Source organism: Dendropsophus ebraccatus, chromosome 9 (genome assembly GCF_027789765.1).
Source record: "Dendropsophus ebraccatus isolate aDenEbr1 chromosome 9, aDenEbr1.pat, whole genome shotgun sequence".
NCBI lineage: Eukaryota > Metazoa > Chordata > Amphibia > Anura > Hylidae > Dendropsophus > Dendropsophus ebraccatus.
In genome coordinates, this window is record NC_091462.1 from 102,871,114 (window position 1) to 102,890,357 (window position 19,244).

The following is a 19,244-nucleotide window of genomic DNA, read 5'->3' on the forward strand; positions in this document are numbered from 1 at the left end:
TGTAATTTACTTCAATTAAAAATCTCAAGTTTTCCGGTACTTATAAGCTGCTGTATGTCCTGACGGAAGTGGTATTATTACCAGTCTGGAGAGCAGGAGAGGTTTTACATGGGGATTTTCTACTGCTCTGGACAGTGGGTGGCAGCAGAGAGCACTCTTTCAGACTGGAGAAAATACACCACTTCCTGCAGGACATACAGCTGCTGATAAGTACTGGAAGACTTGAGATTTTTTAATAGAAGGCACTTCCTGGCACCAGTTAATTTGAAATTTATACACATTATACATTTGCCTCCCTCTTTTCCCAGCCATTCCCTTTTCCTGGATCATTACATTTCTGCCGTCTACAGTTGCAAACTTTGCAAATCTCTCTAGACTTTTTTTTTTTTTTAAATGATGGCGAGATGAGAAAATTACATTTTGCGTGGATTTTGGATCATGTTAGTTATCATTGTGTTGGTATGAAATTGTATTACTAGTTATAAATTTAATTTATCTTGTTGTTTTCAAGCTGTGGCCCCATCTGTTGCGTTAAAGAAAGTACTTTTTGCTTTCAGATGAGCATTTTATTACTTAATGCAATGATCTGTCATCATGGGAGCGATATCTCATGGCCGTCTTGGGCCTAACGCTGTAATATTGTTAGCTGACTGTAACTGTGACAGAAGCGAGGCTGAGGCTGTCCAGAAAATGTCTTCTCATACTTATCAGCTGCTGTATGTGCTGCAGAAAGTGTTGTTTTCTTTTGAGTCTGACACAGTGCTCTCTGCTGCCACCTTTTTTTGAGAAAGGAACTGTCCAGTCCAGATTTTCTATAGGGATTTGCTTCTGCTCTGGACAGTTCCTGACATGGACAGAGGAGGCAACGGAGAGCACTGTGTCAGACTGGAAAGAATACAGACCTTTCTGCAGGACATACAGCAGCTGATAAGTACTGGACAACATGAGATTTTTAAATAAAAGTAAATTACAAATCTTTTTAACTTTGTGACACCAGTTGATTTGAAAGAAAAATATTTTTGCTGGAGTACAGGTAGCGACAAAGCCTAAGGTGGCATTCATACGTCCATGATGAACGAGTGATATACAGTCCGTAAGCTGGATGTAGATCATGGACTGACACTTTGCAGCGGATAGGACTTCCTACAGTGAGCTCTGAGACAGCTAAAGCACTACTCTACTGAACTGACACGGCCGCACCAAGACCGCTGCCTTTACCACCATACTGTTACTGAATACTATCCTATACTGTATAGTATACTTAAACCAATGTCCTTTATATAGTGGTAAATACCAGCTCTGCAGACTGTACAAATGGTGCCCTTATATTCAGTGACTCACCGGGGCATCTTCTCGGATTACTCTTCTTTCTCACTTTTATCCAGCCCAGGCCATGACCAGAGAAACGATTCCTTTTTCCAGCACATAGTATTAAGCACCTCTGTGCCCCCATGCAGTACTTGGGTTCATTTTGTACTTCCCTATAGTAGACAGCTCCCCTTTTGCCCCCATATAGTAGTTATGTCCCTTGAGTGCCCCCATATAGTAGTTATGTCCCTTGAGTGCCCCCATATAGTAGTGCCATCCATACAGCAAGGACCAACTAGACCCTCCATTACAGCCATGGAGTTAGTTGCCCCCTCTATACCTTTTTATGCCTTTTGGGCCAATTCCATCTCTGATTTGTTATCAATTCATTTCCTACTTGTCCTGAACTAGATTGGACCCTATCAGTGGGCAACCACATGGACAATCTATATGGAGAGTAGGACTTGGTCAACACCTGAATTAATCTGCATTAGTTACACCAAAATAATTGATCTATTAATATTATCTATTAGTAATAAATTGGACAAATAATGGGCCCAATGATATCTAATTATATCGGTTTACAATTATAGCTTCATATCTTTAGCGGAGGGGACACAGATTAGGACCAGTGCGATGACCTCCACACAATAGATTAACACCAGATGCACACGGGTCAATACTGGGATCCACACATATAACCATAATGAATGACACGGCAAACAGGCACTTGAAATTCATTCAACTCTTGTATTAGGTTTCCATGTAAGCAATAACACTTTTCCATCTTTGTTCCAAACCTTTACATGTGAAATAACACCCACATTTAACGGGGCTCCATTTTGATCCGTTTTTCCATTGACTGCCATTATAAAAAAAAAAAAACAAAAAAAAAAAACGGATCAGTTTTTTTTTGACGGACACAAAAGTAGTGTCAGCTATGTTTTTGTGTCCGTAAAAAAAAACAGATCCGTTTTGATCGTTTTTTTTTTTTACAATAGAAGTCAATGGAAAAACGAATGCACACAAATGCATCCGTTTTTCGCAAAAAACGGATGAAATAAACGTATTGCAAAAACGCAGTGTGAACCTAGCCTTATTTCACATGTAAAGGTTTGGAACAAAGATGGAGAAGTGTTATAGTGTAATGACTTTACATAATTGTCAGCCTGACCTAGAACGACCCATTTCTAACCTTCATTGTTTATTCCTTTTAGGATTCTTACCAGTATCGCTCACGAGGGGCTGTATCTTCCTGCGCATTTCTCCGTGTCTTGAGCTCAATTACTAAGCTCTTTGTTTGTGTCTGAACTCTCTCCGTCTCAATTGCATTGTACTTTCTGTATCTCTCCGAGGTATTTATTAAAATGCATAAGTTAGGTCTATGGGAGGGGTGATTTATCAATGTCCCTGCATTGCTACAGATGGATGCGGATTCCCACTGCATGTCAAATCACCTCCGTCTAGTAAAATGGAAATGGGTTTCAGGTTCCTGTGCTGAAAAAAAAGCTTCCCAGTCCTCCCACAGAATCATAAGAGGGTGATCCAAGACCTTCCTGTCTACAGGCAAAAGCAGAAGACCTCTATCATTCTTTAATGTATGCATTTGTTTCTGTGAGTAGAAATGGACTTCTGAAGGAACGGTCTTCTTAAAGACGAGGGTGATATACGTAGGATATAAAGGACTATAAAAAGTCACAAAAACATCTGGTCTAGATAAGGGATGGTCAGCTAATGTATATCATCTTGTCTTGGCACTGAGGCCAACTCCACATCACAGTCCAGGTGGGACACCGCTAGTGGAAGGGGTTTTCCCATGTTCTGGCAGGATGGGAGCAGAGCCACAAAGGTAGTGAAGGCAGCTCTGGTAGTGTAGAGTAAGTAACACTATATTTAAAGGGGTTGTCCAGCGAAAATCTTTTTCTTTCAAATCAACTGATGTCGGAAAGTTATATAGATCTGTAATTTACTTCTATTAAAAAATCTCCAGTCTTCCCATACTTATTAGCGACTATATGTCATGCAGGAAATGTTGTTTTATTTTCAGTCTGACACAGTGCTCTCTGCTGACATCTCTGGCCAAGACAGGAACTGTGTCTTTGTTTACTATGAATCCCCATAGAAAACCTCTCCTGCTCTGGACAGTTCCTATTTCGGCCAGAGATGTCAGCAGAGAGCACTGTGTCAGACTGTAAAATAAAACATTTCCTGCAGGACATACAGGAGCTAATAAGTATGGGAAGACTTGAGATTTTTTTATGGAAGTAGATTACAAATCTATAAAACTCTGATATCAGTTCATTTGAAAGATTTTCGTTGGACAACCCCTTTAAGTTCTCTCCTGTGTTGCAGTTGGAGCAGGCCCTTCAACCACCCGAACATATATCTGCCACTTAGTCCCCCCATCCAAAAAGATAGATAGATATAGACTAGTGTTGAACGAGTACTAAAATGCTCAGGTGCTCGGTACTTGAATGCTCGACTTGAGTAACAAACACCATTAAAGTCAATGGGAGACTTACATTTAAGCAGGTGCCCCCTGCTCGCCAGATGAGAAGTGTGCCTGGTTCACCTGAAAACTTCAGAAAGTGATGGAAGGAACAAAGAAATGGAATGGGAACAGCAGAACCATCCGCTAGCCCACTGCTCCTCGCCATAGACAAGACAGGAATGCTGGGCCCTGCGGAATATTCCTAAGTGTGGGGAGGACTGTTCAGCTGTCAGTTGTTGAAGATGGTGTAGTGGTACTGGTATAGTGTGTGTAAGATGGCTGTTATTTTGGGTGTATACCAGTATACTGTACCAGTAACCAGTACAATGCTAGTTTAGTGTATGTCACATGTCCATTTTTTAGGTGTCACACAGGGAGATTACTAGTTGTGAAAGGGACTTTTGGGTTTCCATTGGCTATTGGCCTGCCTACCTACTTAAACTATTCCCTACACTAACACTGTCCCCCCTCCAGCATCTCTCCCTGCCTGCTAAATGAGGCCTATATAGACCCAGGTCACCTGATGCGGTCACCCAATCACTACTATGCTACAGCATAACGGGATGTGCCAGGCCTTCCCTTCATGTTTCTGTAGTGACCCAATATGGGCCCCTAAGCTTTGTTGCACCTGAGTAAGGTAACTCTCTTGGGCTCACACAGGTGGGATGAGGTGTCTGCTGTATTTAGGGTAGCGTATTTGTTTATGTAAACTGTGTTTTGCACAGCTGAAGTCTTCCAGGGGGTAACTACTGTATGTCACATGTTGCCTTTTCTTCACGCACAGGTGCAGGTGCATTCCCTCCTTTCTTCAACCTCTCTCTTTCTCTCTCTTATCTGCACACACGCAGCCCACCAACCAAAGACGGGGTTAGTTTCCTGAGGTTAGGACCTAGTTCCTGGTGGGAGGAGTTCAGTCCAGTCTAATTAGTGTGTTGGAGAAGGAGCTAGTCAGACAAGTCTCTGGCGAAGCTAAGCCAGGGCCAGGGACACAGCTAGCAAGCTACAAGTTTTCTTCTGATGAACACTAGAACCACTATGCATTGCTAAGCTTTTACAAGGGGAGAGAAGCCTAACAGGATCACCTTGCCCATGCTGTGAACCTCTCTAAACTGTGCAGGGCAGTTACCTCAAGAGTGGAACAAAGGAACGGAACGTCTACGTATTCCACTGCGCATCACAGGACAACTGGGAACACTCGGGAGTCTGCTCAACCTAGATAACAAGGCCTGGGGCTCGTATTACCTACCTAGGAAGGGTAGATCGCAACTAGGGGGCATAAGGTGGTCAAGACTAGAACAGTAATCCGTGAGTAGAAGTATTCTTTATGCTCTTCTATTACACACCTCTACTGTTCTGGCAGAGTACACTTCTACATTGAGCAGGGCCCCTCTGGCAGCTCCTCCCCTCTCCTCTCTTTACTGCAAAGCACCTTTTTACTTCAAACACCTGACCTCTACCTCAACTGTAAGCACCTGAGTTATTGCAAGACTGTAGCAATTGTATTGCACTGGACTTTATTGTTACCATTAGTATTTTTTGTATTGCACTACAGATATTCCCAGTAAACTGTTCTATTTTTCGGAAGCACCAGACTCTGGCTTGTCTCTACTGCACCCGCACACACATCCCTACACTTAGGTTAATTCACTTTTAAAGGGGTACTCCAGCAGGGGGGCACTTTTTTTGCTGGGACCAAGGAGGAGGTGGCAGAGGGAAAAGACGTCCACTCACCTCCCCGGTTCTAGCAGTGGGTCCCGCGTCGCGGCGCTCCGGTGCCCGGTTCCCGGCCGCTTCCTGGTGTCTGGCGCGGGCTCAAGATGATACGTCTCAGGTCCCCTCAGCCACTCAGTGACAGAGGCGGGATACGTTTCAAGTCCGCTCAGATCCCGCCTCTGTCACTGACTGGCTGAGCGGACCTGAGACGTATCATCTTGAGCCCGCGTCAGACACCAGGAAGCGGCCTGGAACCGGGCACCGGAGCGCAGCGATGCGGGACCCGCCGCTGGAGTCGGGGATGGTGACTGGATGTTTTTTCCCTCTGCCACCTCCTCCCTGGTCCTAGTAAAAAAGTGCCTCCCCGCTGGAGTACCCCTTTAAGTGCTGGTAAGGTGCCAAGACCGTGGTGAGTCCTATACCTCTCCAGGCTACCGTGAAAAGTGCCCAAGTGACCCTAGATCCACTCAGCTACCACACCACTGTAAAAGCCAACCCGATGGGAGTTCACCCCAAGCTAACACTCCGTGTGCCTCACCGCATTTTCTTTAAAACAGTAGCACATTCTCCCTGTTCCTGTTAACAGCAAAGATCTGATGGTTCCGCATCCCATCACTTACTCTGTAGGCCAAAAGTTGCATTGAGCCTGCAGTGTACAGAAAGTCGGAGGACCTCTTCAACCCACCCTGGTTCAGAGGCACACACAATAAAGGCGAACTATCAGCAGGTTAGACAAATCTAACCTGCTGATAGCCCCCTATTGCACACAGGGTTCTGAGGATGAAGGTATGTCTACTTACAGGGTGGTGTATATGTGATGGGGGCACCTATCTACCTATGGGGTGGGGGCAACTACCGACTGTACTACTACTGCAATGCATCCTAGGCCCTACTTGGTATGCACAGAAAAGAACCTGACAGCTTCCATGTAGACTAAGCATCTTGCTACAGAACGACACCTTATGTTGTATAGCACAGCGAGACAGACCCTGAATATAGCATTGTCTCACATAGTTGGTTTTTTTGCAGTTATTTGCATACAATGACTGTTTTCTTCCAGTAATGTGCACACGCTCCATAGTCTGATGCATTCATAACCCACCGCTCCCCCGTCTTAGCTTTCTACCTATGTGCAGTATAGACTGTACAAACCTAGTGACAGATTCCGTTTAATAAAAACCACTGAACAGTCTAAACAAATCCTATTCAGTTGACTCGTAATTGGCTTCTATGGGGTATTTATTGGGTAATAGTTATTCTGATGCACAATACACCGAAACGCGACTAATTCTAATAGTTAGGGCTACACAATATACAGTAATCACAATGTAAGTACCATGTAATCAGGTTCTATACAGACGGAAAACTGCTTATCTTACCATGTATTATATACTCAGTAGAGCCAAGGAAAAACAATTTTTTTTTTTTGTTTGCACAAACCAAGCAATGTGACCGTTTTATTCTTTGCTTAAAGAGGTATTCAACCATAGACATTATTATTACTGTGTGGGGGGCATTATTGTGGCTTTCTGCTTTTAGCTCAAAGAGTTAAAGAGGTTATCCGGTTAGTCCTGGAGACTAACAATTTATTCCATACATGTCTTTACCTGTTTATCTGTTTCCTTCCCACAGTTTTGAACTGCTGCTTTCTGCTAAAGACACAGAAAACTGCCTCTGAGCTGTTGAGTCCACCTCTGTTCACAGTGCAGCTATCCCCTGCATGAGCTTCATATTAGCCTCTCCCAGAGCCAACTATAGTCTCCTCCTGGGGAGACGTCTCTCACTTGGCTACTTGGTGGCCTGACCCCTGTCATGGCTTATGGCAAACTCCTCTGGTTAGGTCAGGGATGGGTTAATAGTGCCTGGAGGAGCATGGTTAGGTCAGGCGGAGGCCTCAACTTTAAGGTGAGGTAAAGGGACCTGATTGGAAGATTAGGGTACAGAAGGGGGGTTAGATTTAAATAGGGGGAAGTGGGGAGGGCATACTTTAGTCTCTGTGTGAGAGGCGAGCCCACCCATTTTTACTGTTTTCTCTGGTGGGTTGCCGGCTTGTGTCGCTTGACTTGTTGCCGCAGCCTGTGTGTGTGTGTGGGGGGGTCTTCATGGATGGTTTCACAGGTCCATCTGAGGGAGGGTCAAACACCCCCCTCCCCATCATTTTGGTATGGGCTATAGTGCCGAGATTATGAGTAACTTCTTAAGCAACCAAGACAAAATGTGTCACCCCGAGTCGGCGCAGTGCGGTGCTGTCGGCATGACCCATAACCCCCTCAGGGATATTTCAACATATTAATATTATAGTTTAGATATATTCGTATGTTCAGTTATTTCATATAGAGGCCGCGATGTGGCCTTTATTTTTCCATTGTCCATTGTTGTTATTGGGGATCAGGGTCAGGGTTGGTTTAACCAAGCTCCAGTTATCTGCATTACATCATCATGACAAGTTCAACTCTGCTACATCTTTATCCCCATCATCACAATGCTAAAAAAAGATAATTGCGGCCATTACGGATGTGAGAATCTCGCGTAACCCTAAGTGTAAGATCCATGAAATCCGGAGTTATATAAACTTTAATCACACTCCGTTCTTCCAGCTAACTTCAGCTTAAATGTATAAAAGCCCTCCGAGGATTCTCATGACATTTTTAATGTACCGTAGTAAAATTCCTCAGAGTAAAGTAAATGCATGGCATAAAGTGCAACGCTCTATAAAGTAGCGAAAAAATAAAAAAGGCGAGATTCTTAACAGATGGAAAAAAGAACAACTTTGATACAAAAAATAAAAGTTAATCGGCTGAAGTTTTCCATAATGTAAATACCGTGTCAGACGTTAATGAATTCCATTCCGGCTTCGGCGCGGTACCCTGGTGCAGAAAGGACTTAATGGTTAAGACGGAGCCTCTTACTTGGAACGGTCCTGTAGATGAAGGCGATAATGGAGCCGCTCACAATTTACTTTCTTGGTGCTCAATCGTGCAGGTGTTCTTGTTTATTGCACGAATCGACTATTAAGTCGGTAAGATATTACAGGTTTTGTGTCTGCAATGAACACCATTATCATTGAGATAAATACGTGCTGAGCAGCCACCTGTCTCCACACTGACGGGAAATGTCCAGCCTTGCTATAGTTGTCCTCTTCTGTACGTGTGACAACAATAGTGCATGGTCAAGGACTGAAGATCAGGTGCCCATTGTAGGCTTTTGGGTGGTGGACAGGGGGCAGCATGGCTACTCTGATTGGTCTGCGGCTACACCGCCCCAAAATCAGCAAGCTACAATGTCCTGTGTGGTCTGGCTTCTTTCTATCATAGATATGGGGAGGACAGCACGTCTGTCAGTGGTGGTACCCAAGGTAGCAGTAACCCAAATAGGTAGTAGAAAGGACGCGGCACTCAAGTACCCAAATAGGTAGTAGAAAGGACTCTGCACTCACCAAATAGTTCTGCTAATTTATTATAGTGCAGTAGACATCAGGTACAGAAAGGACGCATTTCGGCCAAGCATGGCCTTTATCAGCTTAAGGAATTCTTTTATTCCATGCTTTACCGAAACGTGTCCTTACTGTACCTGATGTCTACTGCACTATAATAAATTAGCAGAACTACTTGGTGAGTATTGGGTCTTTTCTACTTACTATCTTTTTTATCATAGTAAGTAGGGATGAGCGAATTTACCGCACTAGAGACCGCTCCACCAGGCTTGGCGGTTGGCTTGTCATCCATCTGTGCCGCTCAATGCGGCTATGCTCTAAGTGCCTGGAAAAGCTGGATCCAGTCCTGGGAAACTTCTCTCCGTATCTCAAGACTGGATCCAGCTTTTCCAGACACAATGCTACTCCACACCAAGTGTCTGGAAAAGCTGAATCCTGTCTTGAGATACGGAGAGAAGTTTCCCAGGACTGGATCCAGCTTTTCCAGGCACTTGGAGCGTTACAGAGTTCAAAGGCTGATGGATGACAAGCTGATCGACGAGCCTAGCGAAGTGCTTCTCTAGTACAGTAACTATACTCATCCCTAATAGTCAGCAGGAACTTTTTTCAACAATTTGTCCTCAATCCCACACAGCCACCGTACTCCGTTCCCGATCCTTGGCTGGTCTTCTCTATCTCCCAGTGGGGACATCACATCACCACAGGAACTGTCCAACCAGTGGCTGCAGCATTGTCCCGCCTTAAGCACTGATTGACTGATCGGGCCCTTCCTGCGAGGTCATCACATCACAGGGACTGTGAGATAGAGGAGACCAGACAAGGATGGGGAGCGGCAGGTGTATAACTTGCGTATAACTTCTTACTTATGTTTTTTTTCTATGGAATCAAAGCTCTTAAGTAACAATGATGAGCTTGTACTACATCAGTAGGTAATCAGTGTCATGGTGTTGTACTTATAAAATCATAGTGTATGTAAAATATATTTAGTCGCTTGGCAACTTGCATTTAGTTTTCAGACTTTTGTCTGTGAATGAAATGATTTCAGAGTGCGCCATAGCAAACCCGCTGACTTTAAGGGTTATTGTCTACTTTATTCTATAGCTTTACAATTTAGATATTTTCTCCCTGTAATTCTAATAGATTCATGAAATAAAGCAGAGAGATAAATTATCTCCATAAAGAAGAGTTGGTAGCTGAGTGGGTCATACTAAAGACACTTGGGGGTAGGGGAGTGCTGGCTCTTATAGAAGAGACCCAGTTGGCATGTGACATGTCCTAAAGTCCTAAAGGGAACCTGTCATCAATTTTATGCTGCCTTAAAGGGGTTATCCAGTGCTACAAAAACATGGCCACTTTCTTTCAGCGACAACACGACTCTTGTCTCCAGTTCAGGTGCGGTTTACAATTAGGCTCCATTCACTTCAATGGAACTGAGCAGCAAAACCCCGCCCAAGCTGGAGACAAGAGTGGGGCTGTCTCTGGAAGAAAGTGGCCATGTTTTTGTAGCGCTGGATAACCCCTTTAACCACAAGTCATCATGATGGTTCATGTTGGCTTCTTCACCAGTCTTGACTTGTGGTTATCTCTCCATTTGGGTATAAGGAGAGATCTATCAATCAAAGCTCAGGTAAGGAGATGCCAGAGATTCCACTTAAAGGGGTACTCTGTACCCTCCACAGCTTCTCGGTCCTGGCGGCAACAGCCTCTGAACGGCTTGTCAGCTGACAGGCCTCTCAGTCAATCACAGACCGCGGTGGTCCCGTCCTGTAATTAGCTGAGTAGCCTGCCACTGCCGGGACCAAGAAGCTGCGGAGCACAGGAGAGAAGGGAGGAGGGAGAGGTAAGGTATCAGATGTTTTGGCAGGGGCTGCATGGACATCGCTAACCATTCCCATGCAGCCCTTACTGCCCGATTATCAAGCAGTGTAATAGGTCCAGTAAATCCAGAAGATTGGTATCGTTTACTGAAATAATTGGGCCGTAGTCGGCCCATGTAATAGGACCCTAAGTAAGAGGCAACTGAACAAGACTCTCCTCCAGAAGGAAGAGAACACATCTATATAAACTATAGACTATGTTAGGCTATAGTTTCGCTAATATCCCTAGTCGTGTTTCAATGTCTTTACTTGTTTCACTGGGTGGCACCGCAGAACATTGACTACTCTGGTAACTTTTCTTTCCCAAATACGCCAATGCCCCCTTTTTGGGTAGCCACCTCCTCGCCGCCTTGTTTTTTTTTTTTTTTGTTGCTCCCATCATGTTCTCATGGAAGAAAACAAGATTAGGCAAAAACATTACTTGTCTGTAGACGTTCAAAGCCAATAAGTCATTAAGGCCTAGTCGATATGAATATAAAAGTAGGGTGTATGAAAAGAAGAAATCAAACCTTTCATGCCACATACAAAGCGGCCTGCTTCCTTCTGCAAAGTGATTACCAGATGAAATGAAATACAATTTATACAATTTCTCCTCCGACCCCGTCCTCGCGGGAGAGCCAAGTTGTGCCCTGAATCTTGCGGAAAGAGGCTAATTACTCATCAGTTCATTTTCAGCCTGCCATTAAAGAGGCACTGAAAGCAATATTTTATTTCTTTTAATGTCACATTTCTTGATGTACATATACTTCGTTCTAGCCTTTTACCGAGCTTGTTCTATGAACATTTAATTGGAAGCAAATTACAGGAGAACAGAGGCTGTCGTCAGTCTGTATCAACTCAGCGGGCTCCTGCTATTATTTACTAAGGGAAAAATATTTTCAAGATTATTAGCATGTAATCTGTGATTAAGTCAATTCTTTAAGATTTGTTTGAACCGCAGATAATTTTAGCGTTCCCCGCTGGGTCTACGAACACCGTGAAGGCATCTAAATAAGCGGGATTCTGCAATGACTAGTTCAGTGAGTAGAACGCTTAGGTGCTTGGTTTTAATTCCTGAGATGATAGCGCGCCGCCTGTCAATAAAGAAAAAGGTAAAAGTTCAGCTAAGTTTTTGGAAGCTAAGAAAAACTTTTTCCTTTTAATTTTTTTTAAATATATAAAGACAACGTTAAAACCGAATCTGTAATTTTATGTTGGTCGGAGTTAAGTTTGTCTGATATATAGCCCCAAAGAGAAATCCTAGCCGTGCAGTGTCCCACCATGTGGGGTAAGTTGTCGGACATGTAATTCTTTTGGTGTAACGTTGTATTATTATTCTATTATGTTGCTTTCTTTATACAAATGTGTATGTAAAAGAAATGTAAATTGTGTTTTTTGTATTGTAGTGACACAATCTAGCCTAGAAGAGGATGTCCTGATTAGAGATGATCCAACAGCAGAAAATCTTAGGTTCTATAGAACTCGAGCCTTCCGCATTTGATTCCCGATGCCTTCCCGGTCCATGGGGAAGGAGAAGACAGCCCGGGTATCGCCTGGGATTCAGACTAGGTAATAGGCTGTATCCCGGAATTCCAGTACCCGGGCTGTCTCCTTCTTCCCCACGGACCGGGAAGGCATTGGGAATCAAATGCGAAAGGTTCAACAAGGTTCGAGTTCTATAAAACCTAAGATTTTTCGCTGTTCGATCATCTCTATTCCTGACTAGAGCGGAGGGATATTGAGTATGGTGTAGAAAGTGGGAGAATAGGGAGGTGAGTATAGTGTGAGTTTGTAGTGTTTTAGGTTACATTGGACTAAACTCCATTGGATTTCCAGTCCTTATTAAGAGGGTTCCTGTACTGTTTGAGTTTGGTAACGTTCTCTGACCCTGAACACTTATCATTTGACTCTAGGTGGCTGGAGAAGTTAGATGTAGCCCTAAGGAGTCCTGGAAAACATTGATACAGCCATAGTGTATGTCCTCACAGTGTCTTTTATTGTCTGTTTCATTGCATAATACGGCACCAAAATTACAGCTGTCGAAAAAGGTGGCTGTAAAAGGGCCAATAGAAGAAGCTGTGAGGAACATAGCCAAAGGCAGTGTCCATTTTTTTCTGGCAGCCATAGGACGGAATCCAACATCTCCAGCATGGGGAGTCAAATGCCGAGCGGTAGGGTAGCGTTGTCTAGTTTGTCAAGTTTGCTCAACATTACTAACCACAAGAACTATTTAGGATATAAGCTAAGTACCAAGTTACTACTAGTCAGCAAGTGTGAGTCTGTGGATACAAGTTCACGTTTGCAATCCAGAACCAATGGTCAGGCCTGGTCAATTAAGAGTGGCTTGATAGGCTACAGTCATGAACCTGCACCCCACTGCTGGGAACTGTAGAAAAGTCAGTGAACTACAAGTAACAGGAGTATTCAGTAAAGCAGCCTTTGCTGCTTTGAAAGAGAAATGTCTATAGGGACTATGAGTAACCTTGAAGTGACACAGTCACCCAGTGGCATAGCTGTAAGGGTCAAAAGGGGGTACAGCTGCTCATACTGGGCCCATAAATCAGCAAGACCCCCTCACCTCTTTAAAGAGACTCTGTCAGTAGGTGTATGCTGTCTTATCTCACGGTTGCATAAACTAGTGACAGGGAAGCTGTACAAAATGGTGTATCACATTGTTCTGTGCAGCTGATCCAGTGATCTCCTCCTGAATAACATGGACAATAAGTAGTCCTCTCCATTATGTGCATGAGCCCAGTAGTTCTGGATATTCATAGGAAGCAGAAAACTCCGCCCACGAGCTGCTGATTGGCAGTTATCTATCCATGCTGTGTATAGGCAGTCACCTGTCAATCAGCAGCGAGGGGAGGGTGTGGCAAGAATCCTATTCTCCTGCATATCAGGAGAACGGATGATCAGAATAATGTAAGTAATACAGTGACCTGTTTAGCATTTCTGTCACTATTTATGCTGCCCTTATTTAAGGCATCATAAACCTAGTGATACATCCCTTTTAAAGTTTTCTGGTTATGTCTGACCTGCTTTACCTCAGCTCCATATAAAAATAAACATGTAAACAAGCCCCTGGCAGGCATTACCTGCAACATTGTAGTTTCTTTGTAATAATGGCATGGTTAAACTGAGTTCAAGTTACTAAAGAACTCACTGTGATTAATCCTTCTATCATTAGGGTAAATTCACACGGGCGTCTCGCATAAGAAATCCGCAGCTAAACCGCAGCTAATCCGCAGCTAATCCGCAGCTAATCCACAATACACAAATTAATAATAAGAAGAATAATAAATGTATTGCGGATTAGCTGCGGATTAGCTGCGGTTTTTCTATGCGAGACGCCCGTGTGAATTTACCCTTACAAAGATGCTACAATGTTGCAGATAAAGCCAGCCAAGGACTTGTTTACATCAGCTGTCTCGGAAGGGAGGGGGAAGAAGGGGAAGACAGAGAGAAAAGCTCACACACGGATTTTGTGTCTTCAGCAGAAAGCAGCAACTCAGAACTGGGAGAAGGAGACTGAATAGCTAATAAGTATGGAAGGAATTCTTAGTCTCACTTTGGGCAGCAACATCTCAAAAGTTATGTTTGAGTGGAATACCCCTTTAAGTGTCACTGTTTCAAAATATAAATCAGCAGAGGATGTGATATAAAACAAGTTTGCAATTATTATATATATTTTTAGTTATGTTTATAACAAAGCTATACTTACTTGTATCCAGGTCTGGTCTCCTCAAGACAGCTTTTTAGATCTTGAAAGTTATAATAACAGACACCCTTTAATTTACAAGTAAAAAGAAAGAACAAAATGACAGTGAAGTCCATTCCGGCCACTTCTAGAAGATTGCATTAGGTGAAGTAGTTAAGTTCTTCGGCTTTTAAGTGTTCTTTTTATGAAGCCATCACAAAGCACAAGGTGCGCCATTTGATCCCATTAGTACAGACGAGGCTGACTCTGTTCTATGCCTGTGTACAAGCCTTGTCATCTATGGAGAAATGTGTGTTTGATAAGCTCACGATTACTGAGGACAAGTCAGGGATTTTATGCTTTTTTTTTTTTAAAGAAATAATCTGAAAAGTTTAAAGTGAATGCACCATCAGGTTTATCACTTTTTTTTTTTGCACAGTAGCAGATTGGCGCCAGCATGGGGATCCCAGTGACGCAGCACTTTTTTTCCTTTAAAAAGCAGCCTGGTTCCCGTGCTAGGCGCTGTTCTTTGGTCGTGCATCAGCCCGGTTCTATGCACTTTGGATGGGAACCTCGCCTCCCCAGTATGACCATATCCCCTCCCCTCGCGTCACAGAGTGGAGGGTTCGACTGGTACCCGAAAGTTATACAGATTTGTAAATCACTTTTATAAAAAAAAAATTCCAATCTTTCAGTACTTACCAACTTCTGCATGTTCTGCAGGAAGTGGTGTATTCTTTCCAGTCTGACACAGTGCCCTCTGCTGCCACCTCTGTCTATGTCAGGAACTGTCCAGAGCAGGAGAGATTTTCTATAGGGATTTGCTGCTGCTCTGGACAGTTCCTGACATGGACAGAGGTGGCAGCAGAGAGCACTGTGTCAGTCTGGAAAGAATCCACCACTTCCTGCAGGACATGCAGTAGATGATAAGTAGTGGAAGACTGGAGATTTTTAAATAGAAGTAGTTTACAAATCTGTATAATGTTCTGATACTTTAATCCATGACTAGGTATGGGATTTGAAGCTGTAGGGAAAACCCCCCAATTCTCTTGTTACATAATTAGCATAAGCTCCACCCACAAACCTCTATCGGTGATCTGGGTTCACATGAGGGTAGGTAAGTATGATAGTCCTTTACAGAAATTATACTGTTTTGATAATGGACAAAAAAAAGGATGAAAATGACTAATTTCACAGACTTGCTGGCCGGTGTTTTTGGCTCTTAGGCGTCCAATACAAATGGTGTTATTGTGAGATTCCTAATGAGCTAATTCCTAGATTTATTTGCCGTTGTTATTTATGCGCTGCACTTAATGCCTTCCCCCCCTGTAAAACTTTGCTAATGAACTGCTATTTCATTAGGTTTTACATTCCCTTAAACGTCTCTGGCCATGTATAATGCAAGCGCCGGGTTTTATATCCCTTCCAAATTGTACGACAGTAAAAACAGTGGCCAAGAAAGCGCCAGCAAAATGAATTTTAATTTGGTTTAATCCTTTTATGGAGCGTTTTGCTTTGTGTTTTGCTCGGTAAATGGCCCTTTCCTTTTATCTTTGTATATCGGATAAGTAAACAAGCCAATGGCGTTATTTATCCCTGTATAATGGACGTGAGATGCGGGTCAATAGTGGAGCTTTTACGAGACGCTTATATTGGCCGTTGATAGGGTTAAGAGGCTGTAAAACAGGCATGTCCAAAGTCCGTCCGGAGGGCCATTTGCGGCCCGCGTTCTGAACTTTTACGGCCCCCCAGGTATCCTGCTTGCTATTATCTGCCTGTGTTATAAAGCATATAGCATGTAGCATGTAAAATGGTCGGCCCTCGCACATGTTCACTTCATCAAATTTGGCACTCTTCGAAAAAAGTTTGGACATGCCTGCTGTAAAAAAAAGAAAAAAAAAAAAAAAGAAATGAATTTGAAAAAAATACTTCTTTCAGACTAAGGCTATGATCATCCCGGCTGGTACTGCAGTACTGGCCGGATGATCTTTAGCACTGCTGAATTTGGATGCGCGCGCATCCATGCGTGCCCGCATCTGAATTCCCCGCTGCACATAATGGAGCGTGTGGCCGGAGCCGCATGCTCTATTGCGTGAACTGACAGGGTTTTCTGTGGCCACTATTCAGTGAATAGCGGCCGCAGAAAACTGACATGTCAGTTTTCTACTGCGCCGCTAGGGATCTGGAGTGTATACTATGGGGGAAATTTAAACATGCTGTAAAGTGAAACTGGCTCAGTTGCCCCTAGCAACCAATCAGATTCCACCTTTTATTTTCCAAAGAGTCTGTGAGGAATGAAAGGTGGAATCTGATTGGTTGCTAGGGGCAACTGAGCCAGTCTCACTTTACACCATGTTTGATAAATCTCCCCCTATGTGTATACACTCCAGCCGGGATTCCTCAGAAGGCAGCACTACATAAGTACTGTAGAAATCACGGCCGTTGTTACGAGTGATCCCTACTGTGTATACTGCTTCTCTGATAATGACGTTATGTCAGAAGAAAAAGCTTAAAGGCTTCAGTTCTCACAGTACTATTAGGATTGGACTCCAGTCAGGCAGATGGACGTTGACGTGTCAGACGAGAAACATCAAAAAACAAACCCCATGTGGCCATATCTGGAAGAACACAATCTGCTGGTGGTAGTGTTATGGTCTGGGAGATGTTCTCTTCTATATGGAAGGGCTCTAGCCTGATCTGGGTATGCATCCATCCATCCCTGCACATCCTGTATACCCCTACATGCTACTTCGATTAAAAAAAATCTCAAGTTCTCCTATTGAGAAATCTCTTATAGTAGTTATCAGCCGCTGTATGCCCTGAATGAAGTGGCATATTTTTCCCAGCCTGGAGAGCAGGAGAGGTTTTTTATGGGGATTTGCTACTACTCTGGACAGTTTCTGGCAGCAGAGAGCACTGTGTCAGACTGGAAAGAATAAACCACTTCCTGCAGGACATACAACAGCTGATAAGTACTGGAAGACTTTAGTTTTTTTTTTTTTTTTTTTTTAATAGAAGTAAATTACAAATCTCTGGCACTTTGTGGCACTAGTTGATTTGAAAGAAAAATAAATTGGTGAACAACCCCTTTAAATAAAAAATCCACTATGCCTGTGCTGTAAAAAATTGGTCACCCCCATAGTTGCCCTCGATAAAACAAGAATCTCCTGTTACACCCCCAAAAAATATTCACTTCCTGATGTTCCTCTTCTAAACATGTTTTGAGGTTTGTACAGCCACTTACATGGTAGCCACCTATAGGTGCCACTAGACTTCTTCTGGAAGAGATTTTACCCAGAAGGCTTTGCCTGATCTCTACAAGCAAAATTAGTATCATGCATTGGTATATATGTACCGCAGCTTATGCCCCCTGTGTGACCCATGTATATATTATACACCTGGTTTTACTCAGTAAATATGTGAACAAAATACTGACCCTGAAGAAAACTACGTAAAAATTCATACATGTGTGCCTGCCCCTTGACCCGACCCTGGTTGTATGTGATGTGTGGCCCTTTGATAGAAACAAGGGCAAGATATGAGATCTCCGCACCATATCCGGTTGTTTTCGCTGAATTTTTTTTTTTAAATGACTTTTTACATACATAGATTGAGAAATTGTCCAATTGTCCAATAACTCCATAAAAGGCAAAATTGAGAAAACCCTTAATTGTTAAAAGTTCTGTAGTTCTCTTAGAATTCCAGCAGAGGGCAGTAGAGTTAAGCGGATTTTCTTGTATAAAGTCTATCGCACCATCTTCGGATAACAGAGGGTTGTTTACTTGTTTTATACTTGAAAGAAAAAAAAAATCAGCAAGTATTTCTCTCCCCATCTCCGAAGTCACGGATAAAACACGCTCACGGCACAATTACTGCTCTTCCTGGGACAGAACGGTAATTTCAGACACTACAGTAGCGCTTCATTAAAAATTGTTATTTAATGTGTAGAATCTGAATATTATAAGAGTCTAAGTCATAAGTAACTGTAGGGGGCGGTATTGATTTATAGTCAAACTTTGCTTTCCCTTCTTTCTTCTGTCACTGTTACGGGCCTCCGGCTGTTACAGAACTACAATTCCCATCATGCCTGGACAGCCAGGCGGTTACAATTTGTGATCTATTGTTATGGGGACATGTTTGCAAAAAGATTGCTCGGCTGTCAGTGGCTTACCTACCATAAAGGCAGAGCAGGCTCCCTAGGCTCCCTTACTGCACGGGCCCCATAGCAGTCGCCTTCCCTGCCTTTATGGTAGCTACTCCACTACTTATTACGTTCCTCCCAACTGCAGAACTTTTCCTGCGCTGCACCTGTCCTGTACTATGAAACTCACTGCCCTGGATTATCAGATCTGCTTCTATGATTCCCAAGTAAATTGAAAACCCATTTTGAGAAGGCTATTGTAAGATGACTTTATTTCAGCTTTAGTCATACTTCAAACTGACCTGCTCAAATACAGGGGTACCTTGGTTTAAGAGTAACTTGGTTTAAGAGCGTTTTGCTTGAAAAGCTCACAGTTTTTCAAAATTGTGACTTGGTTTAAGAGCATTGCTTTGGTTTAAGAGCTCCCTGTACTGGGTGGGAGAGGGAGTGGGGGAGGGGCATGGTCTGCATAGCGGGGTCTACAGCCCTGTACTCTGACCCAGGAAGTCTCCCTCACCTTCCAAATCATAGCAGATCCACTTCAGGCTGGGGCTTACATCAGGGGACAGGACTGTGGAGGTAATCTCTCCATAGCTGTAACCCCT